At 38.8% G+C, this 16,481-nt stretch overlaps 1 pseudogene; it reads right to left on the bottom strand.

Moving 5' to 3' along the window:
- Positions 1 to 8,662, bottom strand: part of LOC114263731 (chalcone synthase 2-like) — a 35,387-nt pseudogene extending 26,725 nt beyond the window's left edge.
- Positions 8,663 to 16,481: the final 7,819 nt, after the last annotated feature.

Genomic DNA, 16,481 nt, shown 5'->3' with positions numbered 1-16,481 from the left:
TGCTTTACTATTTTTCTCTCGACCGATTTACTCTATCCTAACCACTTCAAATTTCATGATCTCCTTTCTGACCAACCCTTAGTACTTGGCCATTCTATCATCCTTTGCCTCGTAGTCGCCTGAAATTTGGTTGACTACAAGTTGGGAGTCACTGTATACCATTAGTTTGGTGGCCTTCATGCGAAGTGTTGACTTCAAACCTGCTAATAATGCTTCAAACTCCGCCTCGTTGTTGGATGCTGGAAAGCCAAGATTGATTGTCTATTCAATGGTCAAGCCATCTGGTGAGATGAGAACTATGCCAAGTTTTGCACCGTGTCTGTTGGACGCTCCACCTACGATGAGCTTCCACATCTCTCTTACAAACAACTTCCAGCAAGTGGAGGGATCTGATGATGCCTTAGGATTTGGGGCGTCAATACCGATGTTGTCTTCTTATAAATTGTTGGCCGTCATTATGATTTGGTCCTCACTATCTGGTTGTCTTAGGACTAAACTTCCAGTTGAGTCTTTGCTTGTCGTACTGCAAGTTGCTCATCCTTCCCTTTCTGTAAGGCTGAATGGTTTGTTATGCAATTGAGTGACCTTCTGTGGGGGCTGCGCTATCCCTGCGGCACCTTCCCCCCTTTCCCTGGTTAAGTTGATCGGGCAAACCTAATGACTTCCTGGGGCAAATTCGGCTAAAAAGTCTGCTAAAGCTTGCGCTTTGATTGTGGTTCTTGGCTGAAACTTAATGTCAAACTGCCCTAACTCCACTGCCCACTTCAAAATTCGTCTAGAAAAATCCGCCCTTTCAAACAAGGCTTTTGAGGAGAAGGCTACTAAAATAATCACAGTGTGGGCGTGGAAGTAGTGCGAAAATTTTCTGGAAGCCATCATCAAAGCTAAGGCCAACTTCTCCAATGGTAGATACCTTGTTTTGGCACCCAGCAATGTCTTGCTAACATAAAAGATGGGTAGGTGTTGTATTCCCTCAGCCCATACCAACACTGCGCTAATTGCATTCTAGGAAATTGCTAAGTATAGAAAAGTTCTTCTCCTAGTATTGGGGTTACCGACAACGGTGGAGAGGTCATGTATTCTTTCAAGCTCTTTGGAGCATGGTCGCACTCGTCATCCCATTCAAATTTGGCCTTTGGCGCTTGGAAGAACGGCCAACATTTGTCTGACGACTGACTTATGAATCGGTTTAGTGTTGCAGCCAGGCCTGTGAGATACTGTACTTCTTTGACTGTATTGGGCCTCTCTAGGTCTTGAATGGCTTTAATCTGAGACGGATCAACTTCTATACCCCGGTTAGTCACTAAAAAACCAAAAAACTTTCTTGACCCACACCAAATGCGCACTTGGATGCGTTCAGTTGTAGTCTGTGGGTTTTCAAAATTTAAAACATCTCAACTAGGTCCTTGAGATGGTCCCCTTCATTCTTACTTTTGACCACTATGTTATCTATGTAAGCTTCCATTGTTTGGCGTAACAGTGGTTCAAACATTTTGGTGATCATCTATTGGAACGTTGCCCCTGCATTTTTTAGGCCAAAGGGCATGACCATGTAGCAATATAATCCCCTGGGTGTTGTAAACAATATGACATCTTTGTCCGGTTCATACATAGCGATCTGATGGTAATCACAATACGTATCAAGAAAGCTAAGTAGATTATGACCTACAGTTAGGTCAACCAGTTAGTCTATTTATGGTAGAGGAAAGCTGTCTTTTGGGCATGCTTTATTAACTGTTTTGTAGTCTACGCAAACGCGCCATTTACCGTTCTTTTTTGGTACCACTACCATGTTGGAAATCCACTTGAGATAGTGTACTTCTCTAATTGCTGCTTCTAGCAGGTTTCCCACTTCTTCTGCCACTATCTCTGTATGGTGAAGTGCCGATCAACGAGTTTGCTCTATCATTGGTCTGGCGGTTAGGTGGACATTGAGCTGATGACAGATGAAGTTGGGGTCAATGCCAGGCATGTCATACGGGGTCTAGGCAAACACTTCGATGTTAAAGGTCAAAAACTCCATAATCTCTATTCTCTCGGTGCTGGACGGAGTCGAGCCGAGCAAAAAGAACCTCTCTGGATTTTTCTTATCTATCCTTACCTCTACCAAGTTTTCTATTACTTTCTGTTCGGCTGTTTTATTGACGTCTGTAAACAGGTCATTGCTTTCTGGCTTATCCACCATTTGTACGAACCCTTTGGCAGCTTGATTGCCGTTTACCGTCACGAAGCATTGCTTGGACATGATTTGGTCTCCTAAGACTTCTTCAATCATTCCGTCTTCATTAGGGAATCGTAACACCTGGTGATAGGTTGATGCTACTGCTCGCATAGCGTGCAACCATGCTCTTCCCAAGATTATGTTGTAAGTGGATGAGACTTTTAATACCCAAAATTCCACATGCTTTGTCATTGTTCCTGCTTTGACTGGCAGAATTATCTTGCCTATTGGCCATTTTGGCATTGAGTTGAAGCTGACCAAAGAGGATGTCGCGGGTGCTAAATCTTTGTCCTCCAACTTAAGTTGCTTGAAGGTCTCATAGTACATTATCTCGCATGAGCTCCCTTGGTCAATCAAGATCCGCTTGATGCCGAAATTCTTGATACGTAGAGTCACCGCTAGTGTATCGTTATGAGGGCTTTGTAGCATTGCTAAGTCTTTATCAGAGAAAGTGATGACGTTTGTCGCCTCCATTCTTTCCTTTTTGACGGGAGGTTGTGCACTCAGTACCTCCCTCATGTGTTCAACCTTCTTGATCATTCCTCTTAGTTCATATACTCATTCAGGCTCGATGATTCCATGTATCACATTGATTATGCCTTGGGGCGAACCATTGGCTGGCGTCCTATCTGGTCTGTTGTTACCCTGGGGGATGTATTGGTCCAGGTGGCCTGCGACTACTAACTCCTCTAGATGTTGCCTTAATGGCGTACAGTTTTCAGTTCGGTGTCCCTTTTTATCATGGAAGGTGCAACGGTACCTATCATCGTAGCCCTTATGTGCTTCTCCCAACTTGGCTGGCCGCCGAACGATGGGTTTGTCGCATATCTCGCTAAGAATCTGGTAGATAGGTTTATTGAACACTGTAGTGATGGTTGTGCAGACTCTCAACTTCCTTGTCGGGAGTCCCTACTGTTGGCTCGTCTGCTCCTATCATTTTTGTTCGGTCGTTCTTCCTGGCCGACCGTATTGACCTTTGCCACAAGTTTTTTGTCTAACATCGTTATTGTGCCAGATTTTGCTTTTGTGCGAGCTTCATCTTCTTCTACTTGGATGTGCTGATGCACTCTTTTTCCATTAGGGCCTCTATTGTGAGGGGTGGCGTCATTGTCATTGAATCCCTCAATTTATTGCCTGCCGGCAAACCTCGTTTGTACTGTGCAATAGCTAGGTTTGTGGGGCAATCTCCAATCTGATTAAAAGTCTCCCAATACCGGTTGTTGTAAGGCTTCAATGTTTCCTTCTCGCCCATGTCTACGGAGAGCAGTTGGTCAATCTCCACTGGTGTCTTGGTGTTTGTACTAAACCTGGTCACAAATGCCTCCATAAGTTGCGCCCATGAAGCTATGCTGCCTTCTGAAAACCTCTCAAACCATGCCAAACCCAGGTCGCCTAGGTTAGAAGGAAACATGATACATATTAGTGCCTCGTTTCGTCAATACACGGCCATAACCTGGCTCAAGTGGCTCAAGTGCATGTAAAGGTGCGACTTCCCCTCATGAGTTGTGAATTTAGGTTGGTGGAAACCTAAGGGTATTGGTGCGTTCTCAATTGTCGGAACGAACGGCAAGCTCTACAACCTTGCTAACGATTTGTCTGCTGGTTCGTAGGCAAGGCGTGGTATTGGCATTTCAACCTCGACACTCCCATGTGTCATAGGAGCCAACCGTTATAGAGCAGAGACCCTTCAGGGGTTGCGAGCCTGAGTGTCCTCTCTCCTTCGAGCCCTCTCCTTCGAGCCCTTTCTTCTAGTACTGTCTGCAAGTCTACCGACCTAGGCAACTCTGTGTGTCTAGATGTCGTTTGGTGTGAATGTGAGGGTCGATAACTGTTTCCCTCTGTACAAGATGTTTCAGTCCTCATTCTCTCAGACCTAGAGAAACGAGTCCTGGAAGTCCTTGATTGTATGTCGCCTGTCCTGAGGCTTCTACTTTTAATCTGTGATGGTGTGACTTGCCTGTCGCTATCTTCTAAGTGGCGAGAGTGTGTCCTGCCTTTGCGCGTCTCCTCTTCTGCCACCCCTTTGCCTTTTATCTGGCGCTTCATGGTCTCCATGTCAATCGCCATTCTCCTTATTACTTTGTCTTGCTCCCTTATGCGATCTTCCAGAACCTGACGATCCATCTGTCGCCTCTGTCTATCAAGGCTTTGAGAGCGTCGCGGACTTGTGCCCCATCTGTCTCTTGCGTCTCTCCATGGGTTCTGTCGCTGGGGATCCAATTCTACCATAGGCGGAACAAAAGGCAAACCTTCGCACCTCCCACTCCCTTCCAAGGTCTACTCATCAATAGCAGAATGTGGCAAGTCCTCGTTATGCGCCATTGACATTGGTTGAAGGAAAACTCAATCAAAATGTTTGTTCTCTGTATGTTTTCCCACAGACGGCACCAATTGTACGAGTACGAAATAATTTTCTCGTATAATCATGTTGATCAAGTTTGCACTCCTCCAAACATTGTCACTTTACTACTTGAAAACACAAATGTGAGCTAGCCGGCGGGGATGTGCCGGAAACCTCTCCGATGCCTAAGTCAGCAAAGTAGACAAGAGACACAAAAGCACTGTGTATTAGGGAGTAAAGATTTGTGTAACCTGTATGTAGGTCCTATTATGAGATTTTATAGATTCCACCTGACACAATTCTAGGAGGACTCTGCTAAGGAGAGTTAGAGTCCTACTAGGATTGTGCCAGGTGGAATCTATATTATCTATCCTGATAACACCCTACTCACTGCCAACCAAGTGAGATTATTGCAACATTTTTACTTAGGCTGGTAGCACGGTCAACCGAACTCAAAGTAGCCCTACTCTGAGTACTAGAAAAGAAAAAGAATGCCGAGATCCAGGAGTGTAAGAAGAAGATGGAGGACACTGAGGATCGGGGTTACAAGGAGGGAGAATAAACCTATGTCTAGCAGTGTGAAGCAGCCAAAGATATTTTCTTCAAATGCGGCTGGAAGGCTGCGGCTGATAGGCTCGGTTAGGGGCATAACTCCAAGTTTTTTTTGAACCTTTCCCCTCACTTCATATCGAGTTATATGACGGACTATGCAAACGCAGTCCAGTAGAAGTTCCTTTAAGATGGGGAGGAGGAAGAGGAGACCCCTGACCCAGTTAATGCTCCACCTGCCAACACTAACTTCAGTCGCTAGTCTTCACTGCCCGCTCGTGTGGATTTGCTCAGTCAAACCATGCCAAGCACGGTTGACGGAGTGCCTGTGACCGATCTAACCCAGGAAACTAATGCCAGAATCGGCCTGTCCAGTGGCGAAGTCCGAGGTGACCTAGGCACTGACCTTGACGACTTGTTTGCTCGAACATGAAGCCTTTTTTCTTGTTCTTTGCTTGTTTTTCCTTTGTTTTATGAAATGTAACCGGGCTATACGCCCCACCTCTTGTAATCACCTTCTAATGAATGAAAAAGTTTTCTTCCAATGTCTTCAAGCTCAGTCACTTTACTTTTCCTCTGTTGTAGTGTATCATCCTTACTGCAAGCCTAGCCGGACTTTAACTTGGCCTCATTCTTTTCCGTTCTTTAGCCATGTGTGGATGCTTTTGTTAGGTATTTTGTCCAATTTTGTGAGGATGCTCGTTGGCTTTTATTTTGTTGTATTATTTGTGTTCTCTTATGTACTCTTCTTTTACATCAATAAAAGCTTCTTCTTTTTTTTGTTCCAGGGATATATGTATTTAGAGAATTACTATTTAGACTCATAAATTAGACTTATTTCATAAATTCAATAATGTGTTAAGAAGATGATTAGTTGATAATTAAATATTATCTAATTATTAACTAATTATATATTTTCTTGATATATCACTGAATTTATAAAGTAAATCTAAAAAATAAATTTATATACCTTTTTTTATATATTTAATTTTCGGATTATTGACTAATTTCATTGCTAAAAAAGTCAAATTTCATGTAGGCATTAAGAGGAAAGGTAAGAGGATTCTGACCAAGGGCTGCAGGCGCATTCTTACATGGTGTGATGGAAGCTTTTTAATCTCAACGATGCACAATGCATTTTTTCTTCACTTTTTTTTCTCTTATCGATTATAAAAATTAAAAACAAAAAATAAAGGCAAAAACATTTCAGTCATATCATTACATTGAGACATATTAATTCATTATTCCGTATCATTTTTTTTGTGTGTATTTTTTACACATTTCACAATCAATTTCTCTTTTATTACAACTATATAATGGAAATGATCTAAATTTTATGTGATAAAAAAAAAGTATTTATACACAAATTTTAATTTATAAATTTATACTCCAATAAATCTTAATTAAGATTTTTTAGACCTTCAAGTCCAATTAAATTTTTAATAGTCGATATTGGCATTCATCACTCATCATTTATGATTTGACATTTAATATTTTGATTTTTAGAACTTTAAAACATCAACTTTCAAATTGAAAAAATTTTTAAAAAAAAATTGTTTTTTATTTGAATTTTTTTAAAAAACTAATGCAAAATTGGAAAAAAAATTTAAAAATGAAAAAACTAATAATATTCCTAGTTTTAAAACTTGAAAAAACTGATAATGTTCTCGGTTTTATTGGATAGTTGAATCAAACCAATAAGTAGAAGGGCAAAAATATTTAATTTCATGCTTTGTTTTTTTTTTATCAGTTAGTGAAACAATTATTTTGAACATTATTATGTAAAATTGATAATGTTCTTAGATTTAAAAATTAGAAAAAATTAATAATATTTTCATTTTTACTAAATAAGATTTATTAATTCAAAAAATCTTAGATAAAATCTAAGCTAAAATTTATAAATAAAACTTTTAGATAATTAACTCAAAAAATCTCAAACGGCTAAATGTAGAGTTTTTTCTTTTATAAAAGAATGCTGGAGTATAGCATATACTGAAAATATACAAACAATATTTTCTCAAAATTGTCACTTTGCATGGACACAACCAGGTGGTTGGACACGTGCATGAATATACCAATATTCAGTTGGGCAGAACTCAAAAAATTATTCAGTAACCTTACAGTATGCATATGACTTACATATGCGCTTAAATTTTTCTTTGAGTTCGGTCTTATGCTTAGACAATCTTTATTATATTTAAATAAATTAAATTTTGTTAGGTACAAAACAATAATAAGAATATAAATAAAAGAAATAAAGAAAAGGAAAGAATTTGTTTGATTACAAAAATCAAACTCGAAATAAAAATAAATAAATAAAACCACAGATTTTATTTTGATACAAAAACAAAAAATAAAATCTGATTAAATAAACAAATAAAAAACAGAATAAAATTAAACAACTTACTTGGTTAATTTATCTGAATAACTTTTCTAATCAAGTCCAGTATTTAACACTGTGTCCTTAAGACAGATTCGTCCTCTCCACGGTGCTTTCAGAATTTGGACGTCTATCTCTCAGGATAAAATGATCTTATCAACGAATAAAATCAGCACTACAATTTAATCGTTCGTCGAACACACAAAGTGTTTACACTCTTTCTTTCAGAAATAAAATGCAGCAAAATGCAGAGATTTAAAGCAGAGGATGGAGTACGAAAATTCGAGTGAAATCCAAATGGGAGGCTAGTCTATTTATAGATGTAAAGGTGGCTCTTGGTTTTGAATTGAACAGGTATGAAACCTGTTAGTTTCAAATTTAAACAGATTTGAATCTGTTGGGTTAATAATTTAAACAGATAAAAACGGGAAGGGCTCTGTTTGGATGAGTAATAAATCCAAACCAGTTTAATTCTGTTTGAAAACGGGAAGGGCCCTGTTTGGATGTACAGAAAATCCAAATCAGTTTAATTTGAATTCTGGATTTTATTTTACCAAAAAATAAAATTAAATTCAAATGTTTTTGGCCCAAAAAAATTAGAAGCCCAACCCAGCTCGGACGGCGGCGCGCGTGTGGTGATTTTTTGGTCCAATGGGTCTAGCCCATTTTGCCCATAATTTCTCCCTCTAAAACACTTGGATACCCCTTGGGGCACACCCCAAGTATCTAACCCATGCCTTATAAACCCTTTCAAAACTTCCTACCAAATCAATGTGGGACAAGCCAATTTACAACCTTAAGGAATTTCCATCAAAACTCCATTTCCATGGAGCACACTTTGGCTACAATTTCCCATTCACTCGGTAATGGTTTTGAGCAACCAAATATACCACGTGAATCACAACGCGGTATAGAACGCGTTACCACTTTGACCTGAATAAATCGACACTCGGGGCCCACCTAAAAAATAGACCAAACTTGAGAAAAAATTCTGATTTTACCCAGAATTTTTCTACCATTTCCAACAATGCTCATTATTAGTAATACAAAAGTAATAATCTGAAAATGTGCTATGATCGATACAGTTGGGAGGAGTTGCCATTCCAATCGCCATAATCGTTGCCGGACCTTGGGCCTCCTGTGCTTGCCGGACCTCCTCAACAGTTACCATTTTTGCTTGGAAAATATTTAGGTGTGGTGGTGTATATGTGCAAGGACCAGCTGCTAGTAGGCAATATATGTGAGTTTGTAACAAAAACATGTTATGACATGTTTATATAGAGGTGAGGTCTTCTATTTTTTTGTTTTTTTGAGATCTTCTATTTTATATAGAGGTGAGATCTTCTATACACACACGTTAAAAGGGATGTAAAATTTCACTTTAATAAGTGTTGCTATGTAATATCACAAATTAATAATAAATTTATATATAACAATTGAACCCCAATTTTAATAAATAATCACCTTATCACATGCATGGTAGGTTAAATGGAAAAAAAAATTATTGAATGGTGATATCAATGATATGGTATCACCGTTACATTTAATTTTTTTTTTTTTTCCATTAAGGGAGTGTTTGGGAAAGTGATTATTTTTTAAACTTTTTTGTTATTTAGATCATTTAGTAGGCTATTTTAATTTTTGTATTTGATAGGATGAGTTAAATTTTTTATTTCATTATTATATTATAAAATGTATTTGAATAATATGGAAAAGGAAATGATAAAATTATTCCTAATAATTGAATGATTGTACTTGTTTTTTAAAAAAAAAAATCAAAGGCAAAATCTTTTTATTTTTTTATTTTATTTTTTTTATGGGCAAATTACATATACACCCCTCGAGGTTTGGCTAAATTACAAATACCCCCCTGAGGTTTGAGAAATTACGAATTCCCCCCTGAATGCTATATTTGCATAAGAAATTAGGGGGTAATTTGTTATGAAATATAAACTTCAGGGGGTAAATTGTTATGAAAATACAAACCTCAGGGGGCGGGATGTAATTTCCGAAACCTCAGGGGGGTATCTGTAATTTAACCAAACCTCGAGGGGTGTATATGTAATTTGCCCTTTTTTTTTTCAACTGAATTAAGAGCAAACAGAAGATAAAGTATCCTTACAAAACAAGAAATTCAGTCCCTCACAATATTTACTCCAGTCATGTCATCAATGACTAAAGATCTCACTTCATCAGGTGGATCTTCTAATATTACCACATGATCATCCTGGGCTACTCCCAAATTTGCTAGTTTGTCAGCAACTCTATTCCCCTCGTGGAAGGAGTGGCTGGGAGAATAGTTGAATAAAAATGGCAACAATCACGCGTATGTGATATGCTAAAGTGAGAAACGGCTCACCTAGTACTCCAAGCCAATAAGAGAAACGTGTGATAACCCTGGTCCGTGTTATGCTAATTAATCTTAATTATGATTGTGATTATATGTTTGATGTGATTTTGAGTGCCATTTATATGAATATATGTGGTTTTGAATTTCTATCTGTTCACCGTAGGAAAATTTGTTTGATTATCTGCTTTAGAATTTAAATTGAATGCATTATCGGCCACAAAAATCGAAATTGATTACGCCATTGTGATTAGCGTAATTTTTATAGCCTACGGTGAAATTTAATTAGAAATTGGTTCGTATCAAAATAATTAGATTCAGAATGGTTAATTAGAGTGCCATTACGTAAACTTAATCAATGTGATTAAGTTAGCCTATAAATAGGCCCTTATACACTTAAGTCCCTCATTTTTTAGAACTCAAAATCTGAATTTGCTCTCTAGAGAGAGAGTGTGTCGATTCTACAGAGAGAAAGAGGGAGAATTGTGCATTTTGACTCAAAGATTGTGGATTGGGAAGCTACACTCAAGAATTAACAAGAATTTGTGAAGATTGAAACTCCTAGGTGAGTAACCAACCCTTAATTCATGGGTTTGAGTTTGTAACCATATGATTTCAAAAAGAATAGGTGACCAAGAACAAGAATTATGTTATAATTGATGAATTTGAAGTTAATATGCACTTGTATGTATAGAATTTCCATGATTTTGCATAATCAAGCATGTATCAAGTTGAATATGAGAATATGAGTATTAAAGCATACATGCAGGCATAGTTTTGTTGATTTTCATGGTTATGAGCATCATTGGTGCTATATGAAATAGGATTGGGGTCAAAGACTAACATGCATGTTGAATTGGTAGAGATATGAATTTTGGATGAAGTTTGAATGCATGGGTTTGATCATACAAAAGAAATGAGGATTTATTTGAGAATTAGATTGTGATTTTGAACAATTCGGTCCCATACACTTATATTCTCATGTGGTATAATGTATTTGCATGTTTTGAACCAAAATCATGAGTTTTAGACCTTTGAAGGTCGAGTTTGAGCTTCAAGAACAGTTTTGGAAAACCCAGAATTCATGAAGTCCGCTCGAGCGGCGGAGCGGGAGAACTGCTGCTCGAGCGTGAAATGTGAGCTCCCAGAACTTTTGCAGATTTTGGTGTCCACTCGAGCGGGGATATTCACGCTCGAGCGGGGAACCATGTAGTGTGACATTCAACTCGAGCGTCCGAATTCACGCTCGAGCGTAAAAATGAGGTAACCAGGATTTTTGCAGACCATCAGGGTCCGCTCGAGCAGCGGAACCCACGCTCGAGCGGGGACCCCTGTTTCAAAAAATTTGTAAAGGTGTTCTGTGTTTCATTTTCCGTTCTCTTTCGCTTCTAAGCACTCTTAGGCATGCATTGAGCATTGTGAATGAGTTAAAATGATAAGAAAGGAGCCTAAAAGGAATGTATGAATTAAGAATGAATTGAATCGTTTGTGACCCATATGTGTTATGTAATGTGTAGGGTCGAGCTTGAGGGCAATCCACCGGCAGAACACTATGAGTAATATCTTAGTAAAGATATTTTCAAGTATGTTACTTTCCAAATGCTACTCTTGTATAAGCTTCATGGATTTGTTGATTTGAAATATGAATGAGTATTTTATATGCCTAATTTGTATAAGGCCGTTTGCCACTTGTCCTTGATATGTTTGATATGTTTGAATTGGGCCTAAGGCCGTTTGCCGTTGATATGTTTGATATATCTGAATTGGGCCTAAGGCTGTCGGATGTGAATGATTGGGCCAAAGGCCGTCGGACATGAATGATTGGGCCAAAGGCCGTCGAACATGAATGATTGGGCCAAGGGCCGTCGAACATGAATGATTGGGCCAAAGGTTATCGGATATAAACGATTGGGCCAAAGGCCATTAGACATGAATGCAAAGATAAGCCAAAGGCTGTTTGAATATGTCATTTGATATGTTGGAATATCGTGGTGGGCCAAAGGCCGTTTGAATGAAAGGGATCATGATCATGAATATGAAATACGCATGGATATGAATATAAAGAGAATGGGCCCGAGGCCATTTGATATGCCTGATATGTTTGAATTGGGCCCGAGGCCGTTTGATGTGTTCGAATTGGACCAAAGGTCGTATTGAATAGAGGGTTGGTTGGACCAAAGGACGTTTCGTGTAGATGGACCTGAGGTCGTATTGTTTTATATAAGAATTGGACCTGTGGTCGTTTTGCATATGGACATGATGTGTTGGACCTAAGGTCGTTTTGCTTCGTTGAGATTTGTAAATCTGGTGTAAATGAGAATAGTGGTTCAAATATGTACATTATAAGTGTGATTCATTTATGAACGAATCTCATTCATTAACCTCTTTATTTTGATATTATTCACTGGGCGTTAGCTCACTCTCATTTATATGTATGTAGGTGAACAAAGGGATGTTCAACCCCAGCCTTAGTGGAATTTAAGAAAGGAACCCGAGTTTTCTGAAGTCAGCCCAGGTGCCTCACGCAATAGGCTTTGTTCATGATCTTTTGTATTCATTTTTGCTATTTTTATTGGTCGTGATAGACCGTTTATGTGTATAAGTTTTTGGTTTAGCTGACTATGTGTTTGAATGATCCTGGGTATAGAAGATGTTATCTACTGATATGTGGTGTGAGTTATTATTAAGTACATGTGAAACGTTTTGATATGCCATGTAAGCATAGCTCATTGGACAAAATTTTTAAGTCGTTTCCGTTTGGCCCCTTAACTCTGATGGAGTATATTCTAATCTGATCTCAGGCCGTAGGTAATCTCATGATTACTGCCCGGTTATGACCTTAATCTATAGGGGCGGGTTCGGGTCATGACAAGTGCTAACCTTGGTTAAGTCATTATCATGAGTGGAATTATTGTTTTTGGTCAATGGTTGTTTTCCACACCACCAGTCATTCCAAAAAAGAGATAGTGTCACCATTTCTTACTCTCCACTTAACACTGTTTCTAAGGGTATCCCTAGTGAGGCAAATACTCTTCCAGATATGGGATGAATTTTTCTTTTGGGGGCAGTCGAAGAAAGAAGTGGTTCTCAAATATTTGGATTGCAGGATTTGGCACCAGAGTTTGCTATTGTCATTTAGTAAATTCCACCCTAGTTTGGTGAGAATGGCTGAATTTTGTTCTCTAGCTTTTCTAATTCCAAGGCCACCATCCTTTTTGCTTTTGCACACACTATCCCAGTTAACAAGATGCATTTTCCTTTTATTCTCAGTATCACCCCATAGGAAAGTCCTATTAATTTTTCAATTTCATCACAAACAATCCTAGGGAGTGCTAGAGTTTGCATATTGTAACTAGGGATGGCAGAAGTAACTAATTGAATAAGAGTAATCCTACCTGTAAGGGAGAGATTTTTAGCTTTCCAACCTAATAATCTAGACTTCAGCTTCACCATAATTTCATTGAAGTTATGTTTGCTATTCCTTGTGTGAAGGAGAGGGGATCCCAAATATTTACCAAGGTCATGCGTAAGTGGGATACCACTCTGGTTACTTAGGGACCTAGCTTGGTTAGAAGAAAGGTTGGGGTACACAAAGATTTTGGATTTCAAGTGGTTAATTTTCTGGCTAGAAATCTCACAAAAGTCATTGAGGACATCCATAATAGTAGCACAGTTGGTGTGGTCAGCTTTAGCAAACAAAATAAGGTTGTCAGCAAAGAATAAATGGGATAGAGGGGGACTATGTCTAGAAGCTTTGATTCCTTGCAAAGATCCCTCATTCACTTTAAGGTTTATCATGTTAGATAACCTTTCCATACAAAGAACAAAGAGGTAGGGTGAGAGGGGATCACTTTGCCTAAGTCCTCTCTCCATATGAATACCATCCAAAATTTCACCATTCCAGAGTATAGAAGAGTGGTTATTGATGACACAGGACATAATCAGTTCCACCCATTTCTCATTAAGGTTAAATTCATACAAATTATCTCTAATGAATTCCTATGAGAGCCTGTCCTAAGCCTTTTCCAGATCAATTTTAAAAATCATACCTCCTTTTTTGTTTCTCAAAGTATGAAGGATCTCTTGCATGATAATAATGTTGTCAGTTGTGTATTTCCCAGGTATGAAACTACTTTGGTTAGGATAGATGATTTTATCCAAGAGGGGTCTAAGTCTACCCACAATGATCTTAGTGATGATCTTATAGGAGACATTGCAAAGGCTAATGCGTCTAAACTGTTTAATGTTCTCAGGATTATCGACTTTAGGGATCAAGACAATTAAGGTCTCATTGATAATACTGGGGACTTTGGTATTATGAAAACAATCAATGACAAAATCACAAACAGACCTACCCACAGTGTTCCAATACTTCCAGTAGAAGATGGCTTGCATACCATCCTTTCTTGGTGCTTTAAAGGCACTAATATTCTTAACAGCTCTCAAGATCTCAGTATTAGATATCGGTTTAAGGAAATCAACATTGTCATAATTAGTAAAATAATTAGAAGCAATATTTCGCCAATGGTTAAGAAAGTGAGTGTCCGTTTGTCTGAAAAGGTCAGAAAAATAGTCTAAGATAATGGCCTTAATTCCTTCTTTCTCCGTAATCCAGTTTCCTTCAGTGTTTTTAAGGGCATTAATTTTAATTTTCCTCTTCTTGTTGATGGTAGAGACATGGAAAAACCTAGTGTTTTTATCACCAAGGGATATATATTTAGAGCGAGATTTTTGAAACCAAAGCATTTCCTCTTGAAAAGAAGTGACATTATATTGATTGATGAGATCCTTCTTTAAGGCCTGTAAATTATGGGAGAAGCTGGTAGTTTGGGCTCTTTGGATGCCTTCTATCCTAGCAAGAAGAAGTCTTTTTCTTTTAAAAATGTTGCCAAATTTTTCCTTGTTCCACACTGATACTCTGAGAGTGAATTCAGCTGTGGACTCAAGAAGATTATTGTTCATATCTTGCCAAGAGGAATTCACCACATTTAAAAGACCAGGGTGAGATATCCAAGCAGCTTCAAACTGAAAGGGTCTGCGAAGGGGGCTTAGAGAATGCATACCTTGAGTGTGGACTATCAATGAAGAGTGGTTTGAGTATGTTCTAGGGAGCACTCGGACAGTCGCTTCAGGGAACATGGTCCTCCAGTCTGAATTGCACATAGCTCTATCAAGTATTTCCATGGTGTTAGCAAGCCCTTGCCTATTGTTCATCTACGTGAGTCTGGGACCAGTGCTTCCGAAGTCAAACAAGTTGTAGTTGTTCACCCTATCAAGGAATTTCTGGGTTCTTCTAGAGTTATGGTTTGGAGAAAAACTTATTCTCTCATTTTGGCTACCATAGTCATTGAAGTCACATGCCACCAACCAAGGTTTCTCCATGTTCTGTGCAACTGACTCAAGATCATCCCACAGAATGTCCCTAAGAGAGGGGTTTGGGCTAGCATATACAACTGCTAGGATCCATTCCTCATAGCCCTCTTTATGGACAGTGGCGCGGATGGCTTAGGAGTTAACAGATGATGCTCTGACATTAACCTAGGTGGTGTCCCAAACTGTCACGACCCAAACCCGGCCCTATGGGTTTAGCACCGTAACCGGCCAGTAATCCGAGATTACCGAAGGCCTGCTGAACAGTAATACAGTAAAACAGAGTACAGGGCCTAGCGGAAGCCAAAACAGTAATTAAACAATGTCCAATGAGCTGTGACGGTCTGTATGCCAAAAAGATTTTTCATGCATTCATACATACAAACAGTACGGTCTATACAGAATTTACAGTCACACAGTACAGGGACCTAATCCCTTGATAACAGTACGGTAAACATTCAGTCCATACAGAACAGTTAGACAGTATGAAGACAGGCGGGGGAAAACAAACAAAACACCCCAAAGCCATAGCATGGCAACTCGGAACCTCGCAGTGAGGCACAAAGGCTGGCTTGACAAAACTGGAGTTACCCTGACGCTCCTAGCTCCGATCTGGTGCCTGTACACCTACATATATATATGAGCACTGAGCTAAAGCCCAGTGAATAACATAAAGCGTAAAGGGGTTTAGAATGAATGTCCTTACAGTAATGAAAACAGTTCAATTCAATCAGTATTTCAGTTGTTCAGTACAGTAAACAGTCATATGTGGTACATCCATTAGCATAACAGTAACAGTAGGTCTTAAAAGACCGAACAGTAATGATGGCCATCAGTCAGTAAACAGTAGTGGCTCCACGAGGGAGCCGACAGAGATCTCTGTAACAGTAACAGTAACAGTAAACAGTAGGTACTAAGGATGCCACAGTACAGTTCAGAAATAAAGGACATACATTCATTCAGTAATACCAGTTCAGTAAACAGTTCAGTTCAGTATTCAAAAGATATCAGTTGAACATATCTTTACACAATTGTTACTCACAGAGTTTGGGCTACAGTATGCTAGAGCGTGTCTCCCCAGTCGCCAACCCTACACAGTTAACAGATTGAACACACACTAAGCTACCCAATTGGGAACGGTAATAACTTAATTCCTAATGCCTCGGTGTGTTCTACATCTATATCCTCAACAAGATGCCTTAAACTAGGCCTAAGAATGCCTAGAATGGGATGATGATGCAAAGATGTACATTTAAAAGCATTTTCAGAAAAA

The sequence above is a fragment of the Camellia sinensis genome, chromosome 4 (genome assembly GCF_055761805.1).
Source record: "Camellia sinensis isolate YWXY chromosome 4, ASM5576180v1, whole genome shotgun sequence".
NCBI lineage: Eukaryota > Viridiplantae > Streptophyta > Magnoliopsida > Ericales > Theaceae > Camellia > Camellia sinensis.
The sequence above is the reverse complement of the archived record's forward strand: the minus strand, read 5'-3'. Positions and strand labels throughout refer to the sequence as shown.